The sequence below is a fragment of the Carlito syrichta genome, unplaced genomic scaffold, assembly GCF_000164805.1.
Source record: "Carlito syrichta isolate Samal-C Ts95f unplaced genomic scaffold, Tarsius_syrichta-2.0.1 Scaffold307691, whole genome shotgun sequence".
NCBI classification, from domain to species: domain Eukaryota; kingdom Metazoa; phylum Chordata; class Mammalia; order Primates; family Tarsiidae; genus Carlito; species Carlito syrichta.
Window position 1 is genome coordinate 379,926 of NW_007251787.1, and position 25,288 is coordinate 405,213.

Sequence of the window (25,288 nt, forward strand, 5' to 3'; positions counted from 1 at the left end):
AAGCAGGAATGTCGGTAATGGGAGTCATCATATACCGGAAACTACACAGCCTCTACCTAAGAAAGGATAGGGAATCTGGTTTTCATGAGTCCTCAATGCCAAAAATCTACTGGACCTCTTGATAAGGGCTAAACAAGAATCAGGATTTCCAAGTAAGTATCTGGGGAATGGGAGTCCTCATATACAGGAAGCTACATGGGCTCTTGATAAGGAAGAATAACGAACCTGGGTTACACAAGTCCTCAATTCCAAGAATGTTCAGCGCATCTTGGTAAGGCCTACAAGACGCTTACTTCGTTGTCCCCATATTTTTGAGAGTTGTTTATTATGTGCATATTAGGAATCACTCATTCCAGAGGGACGCAATATTCTGGTCCTCTCGATTGTTGGGAAAAAATATGGATCTATGGTCCTTTAGATTCTGGATCTTTACCTATCACATTACACGACACTTATATCCATCTGGATCAAAGACCTAAACGTAAAACCTCAAACTATATGAATCTTAGAAAACGCAGGAGACACCCTTATGGAAATTGGAACTGGGAACCAATTCCTATTCAGAAATCTAAAGGCCAATACCTTAAGAAATAAGAAAGACAAGTAGGACCTCATCAAACTAACAAGCTTCTGCAAAGCAAAATAAACCATCAAGAGAGCAGGGAGACAGCCCACAGAATTGTAAAAAATATTTGCCAACTGTATATCTGATAAAGGCTTAACATCTAGGATCTACAAGGAACTCAAACACACCAAAAGAAAAAAAAACAAACAGCCCCTTTAAAAAGTGGGCAAAAGACATGAATAGACACTTCTCAAAAGAAGCTATATGGGCAGCCAACAGACACATGAAAAAGTGCTCAACCTCACTCATCATCAGAGAAATGCAAATCAAAACCACACTGAGATACACCTAACCCCTATAAGAATGGTCATCATTAATAAAACAAACAACAGATGGTGGCAAGGATGTGGCGGATAAGGAACGCTTCTACACTACTGGTGGGAATACAAACTAGTACAACCTCTGTGGAAGACAGTGTGGCGATTTCTGAAAGAACTAGAAATTGACCTTCCATATGACCCAGCAATTCCCCTATTGGGAATATACCCAGAGGAACTCAAATTATTCTACAAAAAAAGATACCTGCACATGTGTTTGTTGCAGCTCTATTGACAATAGCAAAAACATGGAACCAACCGTGTTGCCCACCAAAGCTGGACTGGATTAAAAAAATGTGGCACATATACACAATGAAATATTATGCAGCCATAAAGAGGGACAAATATATGAACTTTGCAGCAACTTGGATGGATTTGGAGTCAATCATTCTCAGTGATGTATCACAGAAACAAAGAACAGAGTTCCATATGTTCTCACTCATAAACGGAGCCTGAACAATCATAATGCTATAAGAAAGCAACTGGCATTAGTGGGAAACTATCAGGGGAGGGGGAGTGGGATTGGCAGTTGAAGGAACTGCTCGGGGAGGGAGGGCATACCTCATCAACAAGGGTACCTGTATGATCAGTGTTTATATGCCTAACCCTGAATAGTACCCCATATCTTTATAATAATTTTAAAAAAACAAAACAAAACAAACTTTAAGCAGAGGACCAAAGAGGTAAGAAGAGAGAGCAGAAAGAAGAGCAAAGACCCAAGACAAGGGTGGCCTGGAACATTCAAGGAAGCCAGAAAAATCAGTGTGGTTGGTGATGAGAGGCAAGAGGGCCGAGTAGATGGAGATAAAGATGAGGAGTTTGGATTTGGAGGGTTACATTGGAGATGCCTGTTGAAGATTCTAGTACATATATCAAGTGCTAGTCTAGAGTTACAGGTCTGGGAGTCATTGGCACACAGGTAGTAGTAGTGGAAGCCATGAAGATGAATGACTTCACTGATGAGGGAAGGCAGAGTCAGGAAACCCAAGGTAAGCCCCCGGCCACTCCAAGGATGAAGGCTGACCAACTATGGAGACTGAAAGGAAGTGGCTGGCGAGGTGGGTAGAATCCAGGAAATATAAAAAAAAGTGAACCATGAGATAGATGGAAGCTGGGTCTTGCAGATTCCTCAATTTCATGACCAGTTGCAGAGACAATCACCAAGGGGCTGAAAGAGGAAGCAGCATACACACAATTGAGAGAACAAGGTCTTCCCAGAGCTAGAAGGCATTCACTGAGAGTCTGATAACCTTTAAAGTCTTGCCATCATATTTTCTCTGTCCAGCAGGGACCTTCTCTAGTTCCCGTGATTCTGGGCAGCCTACATCCAACAATCTCCTTTCCGCTCTGGGGTCATCATCATTTGCCCAGAGAGGATACTCTGAGTGCACCATTCCAGAGACAGAAGGCCAATCCCCACACTGTATCAAGCACGGACACGTGTAGTCAGAGTGGGAGACCTAGAAGCAGCTGAGTTGGGGCGAGTCCTGGTATCTCCCTTCTTCCCACAGAAGTCCGTGGGGCGCCTGACCCACGTGGAGAGCAGCCTGATCCGTCTGCAGGCTGAGAACAGAGGGGAGGAGCTAGAGACCAGAGCCCACTCCCTACCTCCACCAAAAATGGTGGCATGGGGGACACGTGGGATTAAACAAAAAGCGGGTAGGGCAGGCCCGGTGGCTCAGCCTGTAATCCCAGCACTTTGGGAGATCCAGGCGAGTGGATTGCCTGAACCGGCGCGTTCAAGACCAGCCCAGGCAAGTTGGCGAGACCTCTCCGGAGCCCAGCAGGTCAATGCTGGGGTGGCCTTGATTGTGCCTGGGTGACAGAGTGAGACTCCAACTCAAAAAAAAGTGGGGAGAAAGGAACCTGAAGTTCCAGAAATGGCCACAAAGAGAGAGGTTTCTTTTTTCTTTCTTTCTTTTTTCTTTTTTCTCTTTTTCTTTTTTCTCCACACATAGCTTCTGATTTGACTTGCCCTTGTTTCTCCCTCTTTTTTGTGTGTATGGGTATATTTGAGGGAGAGTGCATTTTTTATTTTTGTTTGTTTTTGCTTTCTTGTTATCTCAAACTGTGTATCTGTTCATCTGTATGCCTTTCATCCTTCCTCTCCTCTTTCTCTTCATCTCCCTTTCATCTCCTTTCTTCTTTTCTCTGTTCTTTTTGTTTTTCTTATTTCATTTTGGTTTCAGGGGGCATACATACACCCCCACCACATGGACAGATTGCAAGGTGGTGGGAAGTGGATTCTAGGGGCCCCACACACCAGTCAGTGTATACTGTGGTCTGCAGATAGCTTGTAAACCACATCTCTCCCAATTACACCTCAATCAAATCTCAAAACTGCAAAAAGACAGCACAGCTCCCTCCCCCAGTCTAGCTTCAAAATTGAACAATCCTGAGGATCCACATAAGGAAGAATAGGGAATTGAACAAACAGAAGTGACAGCTATCCTCCCTATCACTGAGCAACAGAATTAAAGGGGGTTGGCAAACAGGGGAGGTAACAATCACAAACGAAGAAGAATCAAAGGAAGAACACAGATACCCTCTAGACTTCTGGGTAGGCAGCACCTGAGAATACAGACTTCAGAACTCAAATGGTGAAGAATCCCCAGAATGAGTGGTCTCAAACCACCAACACAGATATCAAGATATTAGAAGAGAGAATGAATAGAAATGAGGAGTGACAAGAGGAAAGAATGAAGGAGTTAATAACTGAGAAAATGGCAATAAAAAAATACAGTGCATGAAATAAATAACAAACTGGCAAGCATGGAAAGCAAAATTAAACAAGTAGAAGAAAGAATCTCAGAGTTTGAGAACCAAAATATGGACATAGAAAAAAAATTAAGGAAACAAAAAGTTGGTTCTTTGAAAGGATAAACAAGATTGATGAACCCCTAGCCAGACTGACCAAGAAAAAGCCCAAATAAACACAATCAGAAATAAAAAGATCAAATCACAACAGACTCCAAAGAAATACAAACAGTATCAGAGATTACTGTGCACACCTGTATGGAAACAAACTTGAAAACCCTAATGAAATGCAGGACTTCTGACATCATACAACCTGGTAGGTTGAAACAAGAAGAAATTGAGACATTAAATAGACCAATAACAACCCAGAAATCAACTCTGTCATAAGAAGTTGAGGCGAGTCCTGGAATCTCCCACACATACACAAAAGTTCTGTACAACACACACACACACACACACACACACACACACACAAAAGTTCTGTACAAAACAGCTTTCCAAAGACATTCTACAAAGCATACAAAGAGGAGATGATACCAATCCTATTGAAAGTATTCCAAGCAATCGAGAAAGATGGAACACTACCCAGATAATTTTATGAAGATAACATCACACTGATACCCAAACTGGGTAAAGATCCAACAAAGAAAGAGAACTACAGGTCAACACCCCTGGTGAACATAGATGCAAAAGTACTCAACAAGATTCTAGCAAATTGGACCCAACAACACATCTCAAAAATCATCCACCATAACCAAGTAGGCTTCATCCCTGGGATGCAGGGTTAGTGCAGCATCTGCAAGACCATGTAATTAAATACATCAACAAATGTAAAAATAGGGATCACATGATTATGTCATTAGACACCGAAAAAGCTTTTGATAAAATCCATCATCCCTTCCTAATAAAAACCCTTGAACACTAGGCATAGAGGGAACGTACCTCAAATACTAAGAACCATCTACGATAGACCCACAGTCAATATACTGCTAAACAGACAGAAATAGAAACAATTTCCACTGAAAACTGGAACAAGACAAGGCTGCCCACTTTCACCCTTCCTGTTCAACATAGTGTTGAAAGTCCTAGCTAGAGCAATCAGACAGGAGAATGAAATCAGTGGTACACAAATAAGAAAAGAGGCAGTCAAGTTATCCCTCTTTACTGTCAATATGATTCTAAACCTGGAAAACCCAAGAGAATCTTTCAGAAACCTTCTTGCACTGATAAAGGACTTTGGCAAAGTCTCAGGGTACAAAATCAATGTGCAAAAGACAGTCATATTCATATACACCAACAATACACAGGCAGAGAACCAAATAAAAAGTACACTCCTGTTGGAGACCCGCTCTGACCGAGGGTGGGTTAGGACCCGCTCCGGATAATCTGGACGGTGAGAAGAGACCACTCAGAGGCAGTTCTTCTGGGAACAGTCTGATTAGGACTGAAGCCAATTTTATTCAAGCCTTTTCCAACTTATATACCATTTTCTATACCTTCCAGCAGTGTGATAATTACTTGCTGGGGGCGTACAAGTTCCGTGCTTTACAAACCATGCATCACAAGACCATCACAAGATTAACAAGTTCCAAGCAAACAATTCGAACTCCATGATGCCTGACGTGCTTCACAAAACTCACATCAAGGTCACAGGTGCACAATTTCAATTGTTCAAAATGTCTTCCATAGTGTTCAATAAATCATTCATATTATACTCTTTGTTCTAAACCCTGATTAATACAAAAACTTTCTAAGTTAACTCTAGGTTCAATCCAAGTTCACCGACTCCTAATATTTTTTAATGATTGATATTATCAACTTAATACTATACTATAATCTATAAGTTTACTTAAATGACTTAATTTTTATTTACTCCATTAACCTATTATGATTCAACATAGTGTCCTGTAATTCTATAACAATTAAAACTTACTCTTAAACTATAAAACCTAACCATGACTTAAGTGAATTTCCTATGTCTAAACTTTAACTTTTATATGATCTAGTGATTGGACTTTAATACTATGCTATATCTTATTAAGCTAATACCTCATCATTAATTCTTTTATAAATCGTATAGTAACTATTATATTTGAATAATGTAGCAAAAGAAAACAAAACAGCAAGCATAAATTTACTCAAATATACTATAAAATGCAACTATGAGTGTATATGTATATATTTTATCCTAGCAAGTCTACTCTAAAAATCAAATAGTAGCTGTCGCACTCTTGAACAAGGAAATGCATGGCCGCCATGACGGTGGCCATGGGCTGAAGCAAACAGAGTTTTGGTAATTAACGAAACAAAAGAAAACGTTCTGCCTGGCTAGAGGCAGGGCGATAAAACTATTTAGTTTCTAATCTTAGCCCTAGGGGAAACTGCTTTCGAGAACAAGAGCCGACTAACCAGTCTACCAGGAAATAGAAGTTTTAAAATATCTAGAAAGAAGTACAACTTAGAAGGGACAAGATCATATAAAATAATTCTGCTGTGCAACTTTCCATCAGGTGTATAGGGATTTACTTATAAGTTTTACTGCCATGTATGCACACTGGTCACTAATCACACACCAATATTATAGGTATAACTGATATCCTATGTCAGAGGCGATCTTCCAGATGGGCCTTTAAAGGCCTCAGTCATGTAGCTATAGATGTTGACTCCCAACACACTCCCACTCACAATAGCAACAACAACAAAAAAGAAATATCTCAGCATTTTCTTAACCAGAGAAGTGAAAGACCTTTACAACAAAAACTACAAAACACTGCTGAAAGAAATCAAAGATGACATAAACAAATGGAAAAATATTCCATGCTCATGGATTGGAGAACCAACATTGTTAAGATATCCATCCTACCCAAGGCAATCTACAGATTAAACACAGTGTCCATTAAATTACCAACATCATTTTTCTTAGACTTGAAAATGACAATACAAACATTCATATGGAAACCTAAACTTCCATGAATAGCCAAAACAATCTTCAGAAAAAGAAATAAAGTGGGAGGTATCACATGTCCAGACTTTAAACTTTATCATAAGGCTACAACAACCAAAACAGCCTGGTATTGGTACAAGTACAGGCATAAAGACCAATGGAACAGGATACAGATTCCTGAAGCAAAACCTCAGTTTCTCAACCAACTTATCTTTGGCAAAGCCTCCACCAACAACCACTGGAGAGATGAGAACCTATTCAGTAAATGGTGCTGAGAAAACTGGCTGACCACATGCAGAAGATTAAAACAGGAACCCTACCTATCACCACACACAAAAATCAACTCTACATAGATCAAAAACCTAAATGTAAAACCTCAAACCATAAGAATCTTCGAAAACTCAGGACATACCCTTATGGAAATTAGAACTGGCAACCAATTTCTGATCAAAGCCCCAAATGCTCATGCCATAAGAGATCAGATAGACAACTGGGACCTCATCAAACTAAAAGCTTCTGCAAAACAAAGGAAATCATCAAGAGAGCAGGAAGACAGCCCACAGAATGGGAAAAAATATTTGCCAACTGTGTATCTGACAAAGGCCTAACATCTAGGATCTACAAGGAACTCAAACATACCAAAAAGAAAAAAAAAACAGCCCTATTAAAAAGTGGGCAAAATATATGAATAGACACTTCTCAAAAGAAGACATACGAGCAGCCAACAGATACATGAAAAAATGTTCAGCTTCACTAATTATCAAAGAAATGCAAATTAAAACCACACTGAGACACCACCTAAATCCAGTCAGGATGGCCATCATCACTAACTCAAAAAACAACAGATGCTGGAGTGGATACAGGGAAAAGGAAGCAATTAAACACTGTTGGCAGGAGTGTAAACTAGTACAACCTCTGTGAAAAATAGTGTGGCAATTCCTAAAAGATCTAAAAATTTACCTTCCATATGACCCAGCAATTCCCCTTCTGGGAACATACCTGGGAACCCAAATCACTCTATTAGAAAGATACCTGCACACACATGTTTATTGCAGCATTATTCACAATAGTAAAAACATGGAACCAACGATTTTGCCCATCAAAAGTGGACTGGATAAAAAAAGTGATGTATATACATGGTGGAATATTATGCAGCCATAAAGAAGAGCAAAATTATGAATTTTACAGAAACTTGGATGAATTAAGAGTTTCTAATACTCAGTGATCTATTACAGAAACAACTGAATACCACATGTTCTCATTCATGAGCATACTCTAAACAGCTATCATAATACTATAAGAAAGAGATTGACAGTGGTGGAAAACTGCCATGGGGGTGAGGGGAGCACACTTCATCAATAAGGGTACTTGATCTGAAACCAGGTGAAGAGGGGACCAAAATGAGGCCCAAACTTTACCTGTATAATGATCATTTGTATACCTAATCCTGAATTGTACCCCACATCTTTAAAATAAAAATAAAGAAAACCATGAAATATAGTGTTCTAGATACTAAGAGAAGATGGACTTTTTTTTCTTTTTCTTTTTCTTTTTTTTTGAGTTGGAGTCTCACTCCATCACCCAGGCTGGAGTGCAGTGGCACGCACACTCACAACCACCCCAGCGTCGACCTGCTGGGCTCAGGCAATCCTTCCGCCTCAGTCTTCCAAGTAGCCGGAACTACAGGGGCACGCTACCACGCCCAGCTAATTTTTGATTTATTGTGGAGATGAGGTCTCTCCAAGTTGCCCGGGCTGGTCTCGAACCTGTGAATTCAGGCGATCCACTTGCCTTGGTCCCCCAAAGTGCCGGAATTAAGGCTTGAGTCACCGCGCCTGGTGGGAAAATGGTTCTTAAGGAAAGCAAAAGATCAACTGTGCCGTGTGTTTCTGATTCACTAGAGAAGATGAGGACTGTATATGAGTCACAGAATGAGCAATGTGGGGTCACAGGTGACACTGAAAATAGCAGTTTTGATGGAGAATGGTGCAGAAGAAAGTTTAACTTGAGTGGGTGGACAAAAAGGGAGAATGCAAGTAAAATCAACCTTTTGCCTGTAAAGGTCCAGAGAAATGCAATAGAAGCTTGGAGGAAGATATGAGATGGGGAAGGTTGTTTTCTGTTTGTTGCTTGCTTCTCTATCATGGTAGAAATCACAGACTGTCTCATGCTGATGAAAATGATCTGGTAGAGAGGCAAAATTGGTGAAGAACAAAAGAGCAAGTCAAACCTTAGATTGCTTCCTCTTTGAGACGCATCTTATGAAACAAAGGTAGCCCAACCAGCACTTCCCCCATGTGGCATCTGCTATGAAGAAAAGGTGTACCCTCGTCACACCAGGATTTCTGAATCTCTTAAGGATTTCAAGCTGTGTGAACTTGCTGCTTAAGGCTGACAGCTGTATTGCCAGATAGACACAGACTCCAATCCTGGCTCTGCTATTTATTAGCTGTGTGACAACTCATCAATCACAATCTTTTGTTTTTTCAATTTTTATTTTTTTAGGTACAAGGTCTTGCTCTGTCATCCAGTCTGGAGCACAAAGGTGTAATCATAGCTCACTGCAGCCTCAAACTCCTGGGCTCAAGTGATCCTTCTGCCTCAGCCTCCTGAGTAGCTGGGACTACAGGCATGAGTCACCATATCCAGCTATTTTTATTTTATTTTTGCAGAAACAAGATCTCGCTATATTGCCTAGGCTGGTCTTGAACTCCTGGCTTCAAGTGATCTTCTTGCCTTGGCCTCCCAAAGAACTGGGATTACAGGTGTGAGCACTGTGTCTGACCCAATTTCTACCTTCTTTTTTTTTGAGTTGGAGTCTCACTCTGTCGCCCAGACTGGAGTGCAGTGGCCGCTCCCGGCCACCGCAGCCTCAACCTGCTGGGCTCCGGCGATCCTTCCACCTCAGCCTTCCAAGTAGCCGGAATTACAGGCATGCGCTACCACGCCCGGCTGATTTTTTGATTTATTGTAGAGATGAGGTATCGCTGCCCAGGTGGGTCTCGAACCCGCGGGCTCAGGCAATCCACTCACCTCAGCCTCCCAAAGGCGTGGGATTACAGGCTGAGCCACCGAGCCCGGCCAATTTCTACCTTCTCAAGTGTCCATAGCCTCAATTGCAAAATGGGAGAAATGCTAGAATCTACATTAAGAGATTACTCTTTGAATAAGGTGATTCCATACTAGTAAATCGAGAATGGAGAGCAGAGCCTTGCAAAGTGTGATCATTCAGAGTTAGGAATCAGTATAAAAAACGACAGAAGTAGATATCTAGTAATGAGGTTTTGTGACAAATGACAGTTTTATCGGAATGGGAGGTGGTGGCATGGATTTGGGACTGAAATGAGAAGGCAAGGATATCTCTTTTTTTTTAATGTTTTATCAAAGGATAGATTAAGAGGAGTACAGGGGAGGGGAATGGAGGGGCAGGCTGTACTGGAGAGGCTTTCTGGGATGTGAGGTAACTGATGAAAGCATCAAGCAATGGAGGATTTTTAAATGGTGCGATCTTGAAATCACACCAGCACGTCCTACTGGGGCTAAATCAGAAAATTCTGAGTGGGCCTGGGGTTGAGAAATGAAGGCCTGCACTGTGTAAGGAGTGGCATTCTTTGTTGGGAGATGCCCAAGTGCTATGTAGGGACACCGGTCTCGTAATCAGGGTCACTGCTTAGAAGGCAATTTGGGGGATCCACCCAGAGAATGGTGGCATGAAGGTATGTCCTACAAATAGGCTGAAGCTTAAGAGAAAAACACTGGCTCAGAGATACCCAGGAACATGGCTAAAGTGAGTGAAACTGAAGTGAATCCATCCTTTCAGAACTGATGCTCATTGGCTCAGGTTCAAGTCCTTGGAGGGAAGCACAGCATAGCTGGTCTTTTCTTGGTCTTTTCTCATGGAGAAACCTTCAGTATCTCCTCTCTAGCCCAACCCTCCAGGGTACTGAGCTTCTAACCCCTGGGTTAATCAGCAAACACGTGCTTGCCACTGCTTCTTCACAGAACTCAACTAGCAGGGGAGCTCAGGGGAGCCTGTTCAAATAACCTTGGAGACTTTTAAAGCTACATAGACTGACGCATCTGAAAAGCTCCACAAATGCCTCTGATAAGCCTCCACCTCCATCTCCTAGGCCCAAAGGCCGGTAGAAGCAATAACTGGAGCTCAAATTGCTTGAGATGGTTTTGTTTTCCCCTCGCAGCCACAGAAGAAAATTCTTGTAGCAACTTGTGGCTGACTCATGCACATAGTTACACTGATTCAAAGAAGGAAGTGACTAAGAAGCTGTAAAAATGACAGCAGATAACTTATTAATACACTCTGTCACTAAGAGACCTGAGGAATAACCTTTTTCTGGGATTAATAGGCATATTGATCTCATAGGGCATCTAAAAGCACACACACAGTCCTCCTTTCTAACCCAAACTTCTAATCCCAAACTCAGAACTTGAGGGCCTGAATCTAGCCTACAATTTACTTGAGCATCTTATCTCTTATTCACCAAATCAAGAATTATGCGCTGAACTCCTCATAAGATATATTAGATTCTGGGAGTACAAAAGTTAATAAGACAAAATTCCAGATGTTGAGTGGCTCTGCCAAGTCATGGAAATAGACATGAAATTTAATAATTACAATACCACATGATGCTAAATGTTCTAATTAAAGCATGCTCAAGATGCTGTGGGAATAGAGGAGAAGCACCCAGCCGTGCTCAGGTAATCAGCCAAGAGTTGCAGGATCTCCCTCACTTTCTTTGCCAGACGTCAGGTCAAATAGCATCTTATCAGTGAGGCTTCTCTGCCCAGCATGTTCTCGGCCTCTTCCCCACATTATAATTTCCCACACGCAGCAATGACCACCATCTGACGTACCATATGTTTTACTTGTTTGTTATCTGACTTCTGCTCCTAAAACATAAGCCTCATGTAGCCATGGTTCTCTATCTGCTCACTGTATCCACTTCACCTGACGCAGTGTCAGGCACACAGAAGGTGCTCAAAAAATATTTGTTGTTTTGCATGAATGGATGCATGAATGAGTGAAACACACAAGACTAAAGAGTACAGGCCAGGCATGGTGATTCACACCTGTAATTCCAGCACTTTGGGAGGAGGCCAAGACAAAGGACTTGAGTCCAGGAGTTCGAGGACTCCTGAGTCCAGGAGTTCGAGACCAGCCTGGGCAACATAACGAGACCAAGTCTCTACAGAAAATCAAAACATTAACCAGGCATGATGGCACTTGCTCCATAGTCCCAGCTACTCAGGAGGCTGAGACAGAAGGCTCACTTGAGCCTAGGTGCCACTGCATTCCAGCCTGGGCAACAGAGTAAGACTCCAACTCAAGAAAAAAGAAAGAAAAAAAAACAGAGTACCAAAGAGCCAAAAGTGTATATGAATAAATAGTACATGTTTAGAAAACAGAAAGTGGATGGATGTGGGGTAACTAACTTGGTAACTGGGAGAAAGCCACCTGTTGAGGGAGACCCCAACAAGAATCAATTATGTTCCTATCACACAACACCAACAGGGTTAGTGTCTAAGGCTTCAGGTTCTGTGAAAGGTGAGTGAAGCGACAAAGCCATAAAGCAGCATGTTTACTGGAGGTGTCTGTGAGGAATAGGAAAAAACCCCTGCACGCTGGTATCCAGACATGGACTCATTCTCCAGCTTTGTTTTCCTCAGAAATTTAATCAGAGACACTTAACACAGGAACGTAAGGCACAGAAGGTTGGAGAGGTGGCAACATGTTGGAAAAGGAGGTTTATGAACAGTCTACACTGGAAACGTGGGATCCCCAAGCCCTTTCCTACCTGACTCTTAAATTACCGGCAGCCAAGTTTATGGCACAAGCAGAAGACTGGGGCATCCCACCATAGTGACTGGCCCAAGTAGGGAAAACCTCACAGTTACTGATATTTTGGGTTTCCCAATAGAAAGGCTCAGGCTCTTTCTTGTCTGTTAACTCTATAATGAATCTAAACTATAAATAAACCCTGCCCATATAAAAACAATTCAAATCAGTTTGTGTATATGTGTATGTATACTCATTTCTTTCTTAAATATGAGTAAACAGAATTAAATTACATCCAGAGAAGTCTCTAACTTAAAAGATGGGGGGAAATAGAAAGAGAATATAAAAGAAACAGGGACAAAGAAAACGGTGGAAAAATATATAGGGTCATGAGAGAGGTAAGAGAAGTCACTGCATCTGTGAAACAAAAAGATAGTGCTAATAAATGTCAAAAATGAGCAAATTAACAGCAGAGATCTTAGAGGTATGTTTTCCAAATGTGATAGAAAAAAATTTTAAGTTAATAGAGTAGTAAAGGGTGAAGTTGAAAGAGATTTTTCTAAAAGTTTACCTGGAAAACAAAGAGATGGAAAAACAAGAGAGAAAAGAGAAGACACACAGAGGTTTATGCCATGATGAATAATAACCAGCTAATAAGTGTTCAAGCAGCAGTGAATGGAGAGAAAGAAAATTATCAAAGAAACAATATCTAATTTGATGAATGGGGGAACAATACACACAAAGGTACATTATTTTGAGGTTTTCTCCCATTTTTTAAAGTAGGTTTTATTTTTTAAAGCAATTTTAAATTCACCAAAAAATGAATTGAAGGTACAGAGACTTCCTATATATACCCTTCCCTCACACATGCTCAGGTTCCCCCATTATCCTTTTTTTTTTTTTCTCCCAGGCTGGAGTGCAGTAGCATGCTCACGAGTACTGCAGCCTCGAACTGCTGGACTCAGGCATCCCTCTGCCTCAGCCTTCCAAATAGCCACAACTACAGGTGCATGCCACCACACCCGGCTAACTTTTTTATTTATTGTAGAGACCAGGTCAAGTTGTCTGGGCTGGTCTCGAATCCTTGGGCTCAGGCACTCCTCTCGCCTCTGCTTCCCAAAGTGCTGAGGTTACAGGCGTAAGCCACTGAGTCCATCACCTCCCCCATTATCAACATCTCTCACCAGAATGGAACATTGATTACAACTGATAAACTTACATTAACACACTGTTATCACGCAAAGTCCACAGTTTACATTGGGGTTGTCTCTTGGCGTTTTACATTCTGTGGGTTTGAACAAATGCATAATGGCATATATCCACCACTACAGTATCATGCAGAGTAGACTTACGGCCCTAAAAGTCTCTGTGCTCTTCCTAGTCATCCCTCCCTCCCCCAAGTTCTGCCCAGCCACTGATCTTTGTCCTGCCCCCATAGTTTCATCTTTTCCAGAGTGTCGATCACAAGGCTGAAATCACACAGTATGTAACCTTTTCAGATTGTCTTCTTTCACTTAGTAATATACATTTAAGTTTCCTCCATGGGTTTTTATGGTTTGATAGCTCATTTCTTTTTAGTGCTAAATAATATTCCATTGTCCGCATTTACCATAGTTTATTCATTCAACTACTGGGGAACATTTTAGTTACTTCCAAGCTTTGGCAGTTAGGAATAGACCTTCTATAAACATCTAGGTGCAGGTCTTTGTGCGGACACACATTTTCAACTGCTTTGGATAAATTCCAAGGAGTGCAGCTGCTGTATTGTATAACAAGGGTAGGGGCAGTTTTGTAAGAAACTAACACACTGTCCTCCAAAGTGGCATTCTGCATTGCCATCATCAGCAGTGAAAGAAATCACCTGTTGCTCCACATCCTTGTCAGCATTCGGTGTTGGCTGTTCTGGATTTGGGCCAGATAGATGTGTAGTGGTATCTCATTTGCCTTTTGATTTGCATTTTCCTGATGACATATGACATCTTTTCATATGTTTATTTGCCATGCATATTTTAAGGTATTTGGTCCATTTTACATGAGAAATTTAGTTTTGTTTGTTGTTGTTGTTGTCATTGCTGCTGAATTTTAAGAGTTCTTTGTATATTTTGGATACCAGTACTTCATCAGATATGTCTTTTGCAAATATTTTTTCCCAATTTGTGGCTTGTCTATCATTTTCGTGACAGTGTTTTTGCTAGGGAAGAAATCTTTCACTCTAATGAAGTCAGGCTTATCCATATTTCTTTCATGGGTCATACCTTTGGTGTGGTATCTAAAAAGTCATTGCTATACTCAAGGGTGCCTAGGTTCTCTCTATTATGTTATCGTCTAATTTTATAGTTTTGCATTTTGCATTTAGGTCTGTGATCCATTTTAAATGAATTTGTGTGGAGGGTAGAAGGGTAGAAGATCTGTGTCTAGTTTTTTTTTTTGTGTGGGTTTTTTTGTATGTGCATATCCAGCAACATTTGTTGAAAGGAATATCTTATCTCCATTGCAATGTCTTTGCTCCTTTGTCAGAGACCATTTGACTATATGTATCTGGGTTTATTTCTGGGCTCTCTATTCTGTCCCATTAATCTGCTTGTCTATTCTTTTGCAAATATCACACTGTCGTGATTACTGTAGCTTTATAATAAGTATTGAAGTTGAGTAATGTCAGTCTTCAGTGTTTTTTCTTTTCAATACTGTGTTGGTTATTCTGGGTCTTTTGCTTTTCCTTATAATTCAGAATCAATATGTGAATATCCACAAAATAACTTGCTGAGATTTGATTGTATTGAATGTATAGATAAAGTTGGAAAAATGGGACATCTTGACAATACTGAGTCTTCCTATCCGCAATAACATGAAATATTTCTCCATTTAGTTCTTCTTTAATTTCTTTCATCAGAGTTTTGTGTTTTTCCTCATATAAACATCATGTATATTTTTGTTAAATTTATCCACAAGTATTTCATTTTGGGGATTACCAATGGAAATGATATTGTGTTTTGAACTTCAAGTTTATGGCTGGTATATAGAAAAGCCATTTATTTTGCATATTAATTTATATCTTATAACCTTGTCATAATAATTTTTAGTTCTAAGAGTTTTTGTTGATTCTTTCAGATCAGATTTTCTACATATATGGTCATGTTAACTGTGAGCAAAGATAGTCTTATTTCTCTCCTATCTCCATATCTTATATTTCCTTTACTTGTCTTGTTGCATTAACCAGGACATCAAGTACAATGTTAAAAAAAAAAGTGATGAGAAGGGACATCCTTGCCTTTTTCCTAATCGTATTTGAAAAGCTTTGAGTTTCTCACTTTTAAGTATGATGTTAGCTCTAGGTATTTTGTAGACATTCTTTATCTAAAGTTGAGGAAGTTCCCCCCATTTCTAGTTTACTGAGACATATCATGAATAGGTGATGGATTTTGTCAAATGTTTTTTCTTCATCTATTGATATAATAATTACATGATCATTCTTCTTTATTCTACTGATTTGATGGGTTATATTAGCTGATTTTCAAATGCTGACCCAGTCTTGCATACGTAGGATAAATCCCATTTGGTAATTTTGCATAATTGTTTTTATACATTGTTATATTTAATTTGCTAATATTTTGTTGAGTATTTTTTGCATTTTTATTAATGAGTGCTATTAGCATGCAGCATTTTTTTCTTGCTATGTCTTGGTCTGGTTTCAGTATTAGCATAATATATATCTCATAGGATGAGTTAGAAAGTATTACCCCTGCTTTTATCTTCTGAAAGAGATTATAGAGAACTGGTATAATTTCTTCCTTCAATGTTTGGCAAAATTCATCAGTGAACACTTATGAACCTGATGCTTTCTGTTCTGGAAGGTTATTATTGATTCAACTTCTTTAGTAAACAAAAACCTGCTCATATTGTCTATTACTTCTTGAATGAGTTTTGGCAGATTGTATTTTTAGAGAAATTGGTTAATTTCATCTTGGTTATTAAATTTGTGGGCACAAAATTGTTCGCAGCACTCCTTTATTGCCCTTTTAATGTTTATGGAATCTGTAGTGGTATCCCCTTTTATTTCTGATATTAGTAATTTGTACTTTTTCTCTCATTCTCACTTTGTTTTTTAGCTAGCCTGGCTAGAGGCTTATCAATTTTATTGATCTTTTCAAAGAACCAGCATTGATTTCACTGATTTTTCTCTACTGTTTTTCTTTTTTAATTTTAATATTATATTTTATTAAATACAAAAGTTATATACATGCCACAAAAATTATTTCAGTGACAACTATGCAGGAATGAACAAAATCACTTAATAATTGTTTTTTTACACCTTAATTTGGTCAAGAAATTTTTATAGGCAACTGGAAGTTATCAAATAAATACTGCAGTAACTTACTGCACTGAACATCTTTGAGAACAAGGAGAAAATCTGTAACTCTAAAGACTGTTTTATATACTGTTCATAGATTTCCTCTAAGGGTATACTTTAAAAACAAATCATATAATTATTCAGACTTATTTAGTGACATCACCATGTCAGAACTTTGCAAAGAAATCACATGTAAGAGCAATCACCTCAATGCAATCAATGTTTTTGTTTGTTTGTTTGTTTTAACAAAATAATATCATTTAAAACAGTGGTTCCCCAACTTCAACATGTATCAGGATTTCTTGGAGGAAGCTTGTGAATAAACAGATTCTAGGCCTTACCCCAGTTCCTGACAAGTTTCCAGGCAATTCTGAGGCTGTTGATCTGGTCACAGCACTCTGAGAACCACTGCTTTAAGATCTAGTCTCTGGAATTCAAATTAGTAAGCAATGCCCATATGCCTTTTCTTTTTCAAGTAAGTAATTTAAAAAAAATTTCACATATAGTTTCATCAAACTTTTAAACTTTTAGACTCTTTAAATGTTCTACTTAATAGAACATCTTGGTTCACAGTGATTCCCAAAAGTTCAAAAGGCAGAACTACAAGAAAGACAAATACTATATAATCTATGATTAAATGAAAACATTTATTTACAAAATACGTAGCAACTATTAGGGTGCAGGGACCTTGCTCTTATCTTCCCCATGCTGCTTCTCTATAGAAAATCCAATCATAAATTATGGAGCGTTCTGTACTCAAAATGAGAACTTAACCTATTATGAATGTACACATAAGTATCACAGTGAATTGTCATACTCAAGACAGATTTCAGAACATGTCCATCATGGCAGCAGTAATATTCCACAAAACATATGTGTCTATCGTCACGTCTAATCATATGCTGTAATGAGAGGAATCCTTGGTGATCTGTTTGGACAGACAACTTACAAGATAGGACTAATGCCTTCATAAAGGGTTGTAAAGAAATCTTGTATCTGTTGACCTGGGTCTGATTACAGTGAAGTGCTTCCATCACATCAGAATCTGTGGCATATTCAAGATGGGAGCCTCCTGTATTTCCCAAAGTAGAAAACCTGAAATAAGTTTGTCAGGAGACATGACAATCTATAGGACCTCATTCATCATATCCAGTTTGGAAAATGTTTCACAGAGCCCCTCTGACTGCAGAATAATTTTATTAATAACATCGGTGCCACAGAAATCAAAATCCAGTGTCTCTTCAGGCTCTTGAGTATTGATTTGCAGACTGTCACCACTCCTCCTTCTTCCAGAAATAGCAGCTAAGGATAGCCATAACCTTGGTAACACATTCAAAGTCCCTGGCAGAGGACTTGATCCAAAAATAGATAAACAGTCTAAAAGAACAATTAAATTAATTTGTAAAGTAACAGCTTCTGTCTGATCTGTAAACTCTTAAAATATTCTTGCCTTTGCTGTGGGGACCTGATGCCTGAGATCTTCCAGGCCAACTTCCAGGCAGGTAAGCTATAGCTCATGGAGAACTGGAAGGAAAGGGGAACAGCTTCTGCCACTCTTAATTTTTTGTGTCCAATTTCATTGATTTCTGTTCTAATTTTAATTGTTTCTGCTTACTTTGGATTTAATTTGCTTTTCTTTTTTTAGTTTCCTAACATGGAAGCTTAGATCATTGATTTAAAAATCTTTCCTCTTTTCCAGTCACTTCCTTTTAAAATTACGAAACACCAAAGAAAGAGATCTTTTTTTTTATTTTATAAAGATGTGGGGTACAATTCAGGGTTAGGTGTACAAACCTTGATTATGCAGTTACCCTTGTTGATGGGGTGTGTCCCTCCCTCCCCTAGCAGTTTCCCTCAACTGCCAATCCCACCTCCCCTTTCCTGACAGTTTCCCACTACTGCCAATCCCTTTCTTATAGTATTATAATTGTTCAGGGTCCACTTATGAGTGAGAACATAGGGTACTCTGTTCTCTGTTTCTGTGATAGATCACTGAGTATGATCGACTCCAAATGCATCCAAGTTGCTGCGAAGTCCATATGTTTGTCCTTGAAAGAGAACGTCTTAAAGCTCTTTGAGAAAGAACAGATCACATTCAAAGATTAGGAATAAGAATGGCACTAGAATTCTTGACAGCAGCAGTGAAGGTTAGGAGAATGTGGAACACTTTTAACATTTAAAGAAAAACGGTTTTCAGCCTGGCATTCTATACCCAGCTGAAGATTAATTACCTGTAAGTGCAAGGATGAAACAAATCTATTCGGGAATCTCCATGTCTTGGTCCCTTTTGGCTTTTATAACAAAAACACCACAGACTGAGTAGCTTATAAATAACAATTTATATACACACTTATTTCTCATGGTTCTGGAGGCTAGGAAGTCCAAGATCATGGTACCAGCAGATTCAGTGTCTGGAGAGGGCTTACTTGCTTCCTGATCTGTAGATTTCCTTTTTTTTTTTTTTCTTAAGAGTCAGGGTCGTGCCACGTTGCTCAGGCTGGAGGATTCAAGCTCCTGGGCTCAAATACTCCTCCTGCCTTAGCCTCCAAAGTAGATGGGACCAAAGGCATAGGCCACTGCACCTAGCAAGATGACAACTTTTCGCTGTGTCCACACATGAAAGAAAGGATGAGAGTGCTCTCTTGGGTTCCTTTTTATAAAGGCAGTAATCCCACTCAGGAGGGCTGTATCCTCATGATCTAATCACTTCCCAAAGGCCTCACGTCCTAATATAATCATATTAGGGGTTAAGATTACAGCATATAGGTTTTAGGGGGACACAATCAGTCCGTAACACCCCAGGATGACAGCTATGAGAAGCCCTTGAACTTTGACTTTTACAGGGTTGGAGTGTAACTTGTCTAAAGCAGAAGGAGAGAAAACTCAAGAAAGAATATTTCCAAAGAAAAAAGTATGTCAGCTACATATGTGTGTGCTGCAAGTGGTAGGTGATTACTGAGAGATTATCTAAATTTATTTTGAGAGGAATTTTAGTATTTTGGCAGTTTTGAAATAATTAGTGATATGCACATACAAATTGAACAAACTATTAAAGAAATGTCATTGATTTCAGAAAAAAATTAAAGATGGAAGAGGAAGGAAATGTAAACATACGATATGGCTTAACGATGAGTTTTATTTACATAGTTACAGCAATGTAAAACACCAAATAATGATTTAATCAGAAATTGTGAAATGACTGTATCGGGAAAATGGGCAGAGGGGCTCACATGTACTTGTAATATGAAGGGCTCCGCAATGTGAGAAAAGAAAGGCATAACAAAACTAAATTTTCTCTGCCCATTTTTGTTAATAAGCAGAGAAAATTTAGTTTTCTTGCATCACACAAAAATAAAGAACTGAATGCCACATTCTCACTCTTAATTGGGACCTGAACATTACCACAAGAGAATACCACAAGAGAGGAACAGCAGTCGAGGAACACAGCCAGGGAAAAGGGGGGCACGTCACAGCACAAAGGTACCTGATCCTAAACCAGAGGAAGGGAGGACCCGTTGGAGGCCCAAGCTTCACCTGCACATACATTACGTATGACCTAGTCTTGACTTGTACCCCCCATCTTTATAATAAAATAAAGAAAAAAAGGAAAGAAACTAAATTTTCATCTTCTGTTGTATTAAATCCACAGATAAAAGAGTGACCGAGACTGAAAAACTAGAAACACACTATTAGAAAAGGATAAAAACGTTGCCTCTGGTGAGTAGGATTTGGGAGTGGGGAGGTATGACACAGGGGACTACTCTTTATTATCATCCTTATGGAAATAGCTGAATTTTAATCACTGGTAATATATTGATTTGGTGGCAATAAAGATTACATTTAAAACACAAGGAACTCTATTTGATGCCCACTAAAGTACCTTCCTACTCTGCCATCCTAAGGGTCTATGAGAGGGGACCCAAAAAAACCCTGGAGTTTATTTATTTTAAAAATTGTCTATTTATTCTTACATGTTTACATTTCAGTCACCTTCAAAGTGTTCTCTGTTTGATGCAATACACCTATTGAGAGGCTTTTTCCACTGCTCAAAACAGTTTTTGAACTCATACATCTTGATGCCTTTTAACGCTTCTGCCATTTTTTGGTTTCACCTCTTTTTTTTTTTTTGAGTTGGAGTCTCAATCTGTCACCCAGACTGGAGTGCAGTGGCCGCTCCCAGTCACCGCAGCCTTGCCTGCTGGGCTCCAGTGATCCTTCAGCCTCAGCCTTCCGAGTAGCCGGAATTACAGGCACACGTTACCATGCCCAGTTGATTTTTTCTTTTTTAATTTATTGTAGAGATGAGGTCTCACCAAGTTTCCCAGGCAGGTCTCGAACCTGCAGGCTCAGGCAATCCACTCACCTCGGCCTCCCAAAGCATGGGATTACAGGCTGAGCCACTGCCGGAAGCCGCAACCCCTAAAGAGGCAAAATGGAGGTTACCCCAAAATGGGGAAAACGCCGACGGGGAGCAGAGCCCCAGTGGGAAGCGGCCATGCTGGAGGCAGAGCCCCACGGATCCTATTGAAGGGCTCCTTTTGGCCTTAAAGGAATGCGTGCTTAGGCTTGAAAAACACTTCCCTTGATAAATGAAACAATTAGCTAGAATGTGCAAGGATGTGGAATTAGCAGTAAACCTATGTATACAAACGTAAAAAGGGCTCAACAGCAAAAATTTCCCCCCTGAAGGGACAAGGGAATGTTTTACTACCCCCTTTCCCATGAAATTTTGCAACTTTTAGCTAAAAAAGGAAAAACAAGTACTTCCTCATACCCTTTATAAGTAACAACATTGACAGTTGTGATTGATGAGGAAGTGAGAAACTGAGACAGAGTATCTCCCAAAACAGGTGTTTTGGGGAAAACAAGTCACAGACCTGCCTTTTGATTTAAGAAACAATTAGAAAGAGGGTTAAAATTAAAGGAAGGATTAGAATTAAATAAATAACAGTTATAATTAAAAGATAAATGTTTATTATAGATGTAGGTATTAGTTAAATATAAGTAATAGTAGGAATAGGAAATAATTAAGTTTTAAGGTAAACTTAAAATGGTACACACTTAGTGTAGGTTTAAAATTAAATACATTTAGGATTAGAAGTAAGATTAATTTCATATATAAGTGTAGATTTAGACTTAAGTTTTGTTTAGAAATATTAAATGTAAAATAGGTGATAAGAAAATAGCAAGTAATATAGATAAGGCAATTAGAATTAAGAAAGTTAAATTTTTAAATTAATAGTATTAAGAATTCATAGTGGGTAAGATAAGGGTAGTTATATGAAAGAAAAAACAAGTCAATATATTGCTGCTAAAGGTATATTAAGAAAATAGATTAGTAAAGAAAAAGAAATAGAATAGCGAAGGGAAGAGATTCAGTCAGCCTAGAGGTCACAGGTTGTGGCTGATAAATTCTTGGCAGCTGGTGTTTTGTTACATAAATAACGCCACCGGTAGCAGGAAGGAACAAAAAGAAACTTGTAAAGGTCAACTTCCCCATAAACAAAAGGAAAAAACATGATGTAAACATTTAATGTGTAACATGTGTTGCATTTTTATGGGTACAGGGGTCAGTAAAAAAACTATATAAGCATATAAGAATTGAATAAAAATTGGCAGAGTCCTGAACTCTACCCAAGAAGTTGACTCCTGTCGTTCCTATTTGCCGTTCCTGATTCTCCCCATTCAGGCCCTGACTCTCTCCTGGAGCTAGACTCCAGCAAGCTACCGAGCCCAGCTTGTTTCACCTCTTATACATTGACAAAACATTTCCATTTGAGGACTTTTTTCATCCACAGAAACAAAAAAAAAAGTCATTTGGATAGAGATCCAGTGACTAGGAAGAGTAGGGCGTGGGAGTCAGGCTGTGTTTGACCAAAAACTTCTGAACAGTCAGCACGGTGTAGGCCGGTGTGCTAGTAAATCACCATCATGAAATGGGCAAACGTGTTGAAAGAATCTCAAAAAAAAAAAAAAAATTCCCTGAAGCCAAACACAGCTTCTCACAACAACACTAGCTGGTAAATTGATGCCCATGGATTCCTAGAACACTTATCTAGAGGGAGAGGCCTGTACTACAAGAAGCCCATGCTACAAAAGATAATTCTGGGATTTTGGGGGTTCCCTCTCAGATATTCTATACCATTAATCCATATATGACCTACCATAAAATATAATACTATTTCAGAAATACAATTAATTACTTCAGCTATGTAAATTCGGGAAAGATCTAGTCGAGGAAAGTAGGCACTTGAGCTGGTTCTGTTGGAAAGAATCAGAGGTTTCATAGGTGGGAATACGAAAAAATAGAATCCTAGGCCAATGGAAGCAAATAGCAAACACTTATGGATCATCTATAGTCAGTACTCGAGTCATTCTCTCGAGTCCTTGACTGCCTCTGACATAGAAAGCTACCTATTATCATTTGGCTACTAAGCACTAGATTCTTTCCACAGGTTGTCTCATGTAACCTCACAACAAATTCATGTGGGAAATATATTAATTGCACCCAGTAAATGAGGGAACTGGAATTCAGAGGGGTTCAGTCACTTGCTCAGGGTTCCCCTGCTAGTAAGAGGTAGAATCTAAATTTAACCCAATTGTTTTCTGCCGAAATGCCTATTCTCCTCCCATCACTCTGCCCTGCCTTTTAAAATTATTTGTACGTAATTTATATACCTGATATATGAAACCCCCTTTTTAGGAGTACAACCAGATCAATGGACAAACCCTGGAGGGCAGGGCCTGGTCTCCCCCAGGCCCACCCATCCTGGGTTCTTGCTTGCCACAGCTCCCAACACAGCTACACTTTCTACCAGAGAAGAAGAAACAGTCTTGAGTTGCTCAAGATTCTTACTGCAAACAACAGAATCTACTCTGTTTAGTTTAAATAGAAAGGAACTTCATTAAATATGAATCCCTCAGAGATTATTGGAAAGGCTGAAGGAACAAAATCAAACTCACACCCTCATGTCTCCCAAGCTTCCTCTCCACATCCACATAAACACACTCCAAACTATGCAGCAAAACTGTTCTGAACTGCTTCTGCCACCAAACACAGGATGTCAAAACCTGACGACACTGTGATTGATAAATCGACAATATTAAGGCCACTTCCGTGCCAGGAATTCTACTTTGCAACTGCTGCTATTACCTAAAATTCAGACACTTCTGAAGTCAGCTGCATCAACAAGATGGATACTCCATGTAGACTCAGGTTCTCATACTGATGACTTCCAAATCAAAACTCACTTGGAGGCCGGGGGCAGTGGTTCACACCTGTAATCCCAGCACTTTAAGAGGCCAAGGCTGGAGGATTGCTTGATCCCAAGAGTTCAAGACCAGCCTGGGCAACAGAGAGATCTTGTCTCTACAAAAAAATTTAAAAATTAGCCAGGTGTGGTGGTACACACCTGTAGTCCCAGCTACTCAAGAGTTTGAGCAGAAGAATCACCTGAGCCTAGAAAGTCAAGGCTGTGGTAAGCCATGATTGTGCCACCATAGTTCAGCCTGAGTGACAGAGTAAGACCCTGGGGTCAGAAAAAAAAGACTCATTGGGAAGCATCTGGCAGGGTAAGCCTAGATTGCCTGTGTCCAACTTGGCTACAAGAGAAACAGTGTTTGACTTCTGCTTTCTGAGTTGGAGAGGTGGAAATTGTTACATGTGAGTTATTTTAAAGATGCTGAGAAGCCAAAAATATGACACATGCCCACTAAAAACCCATTCAAGAGTGATAAGGATTCAAGAATTATCTCAGATTTCTGGCTCAGGGAAGTAGGTGAACGATAGTGTCGTTACAGAGATAGGAAGGCACCTAAAGGAGAGTAGGTCAGGGTAGGAGAGGGGAGTATGGGTTGAGTGCTGAAAGCATTGAGTTTGAGGTACACATGAGAAATGCAAATAGAGATGTTTAATTTAATATGAGCCCGGAGCTTAGATGAAAGGTCAGAACTCCAGACAATAATGTGGACAGCACCAGAATACAGATGACTGTGGGATAGGATGGTACTGTCAGGAGGGGGCACACTAAGTGAGAAGAGGGCAAGCTTTCGAGCCACACAGAGCTCAGACAGCAAGTGGTTGGGCAAAAGAGGAAGAAGCAGCAAGGGAGACTTACAACGAAAGGTCAGAGCAGTAGGGAAAAGAAGCCAGAGCTGGTGGGGTCCTGAAAGGTAAGGCAAAGAGTGTTCTGATGGGGACGGGACTCGGTGATGTAGTGTGTAGTTGAAAATTGCTAAGCCAGGCTCAGTGGTTCAACCTGTAATCCCGCACTTTGGGAGGCTGAGGCGAATGGATTGCCTGAGCCTGCGGGTTCGAGACCCGCCTGGGCAACTTGGCGAGACCTCATCTCTACAATAAATCAAAATGAACCGGGCGTGGTAGTGCATGCCTGTAGTTCCAGCTACTCGGAAGGCTGAGGTGGAAGGATGGCCGGAGCCCAGCAGGTCGAGGCTGCGGTGGCCGGGAGCGGCCACTGCACTCCAGTCTGGGCGACAGAGAATC

At 39.9% G+C, this 25,288-nt stretch overlaps 1 pseudogene; it reads right to left on the reverse strand.

Annotated features, from left to right (window-relative positions):
* Positions 1–17,516: 17,516 nt before the first annotated feature.
* The window catches only part of LOC103266953, a 41,308-nt pseudogene continuing 33,536 nt past the window's right edge, over positions 17,517–25,288 (reverse strand).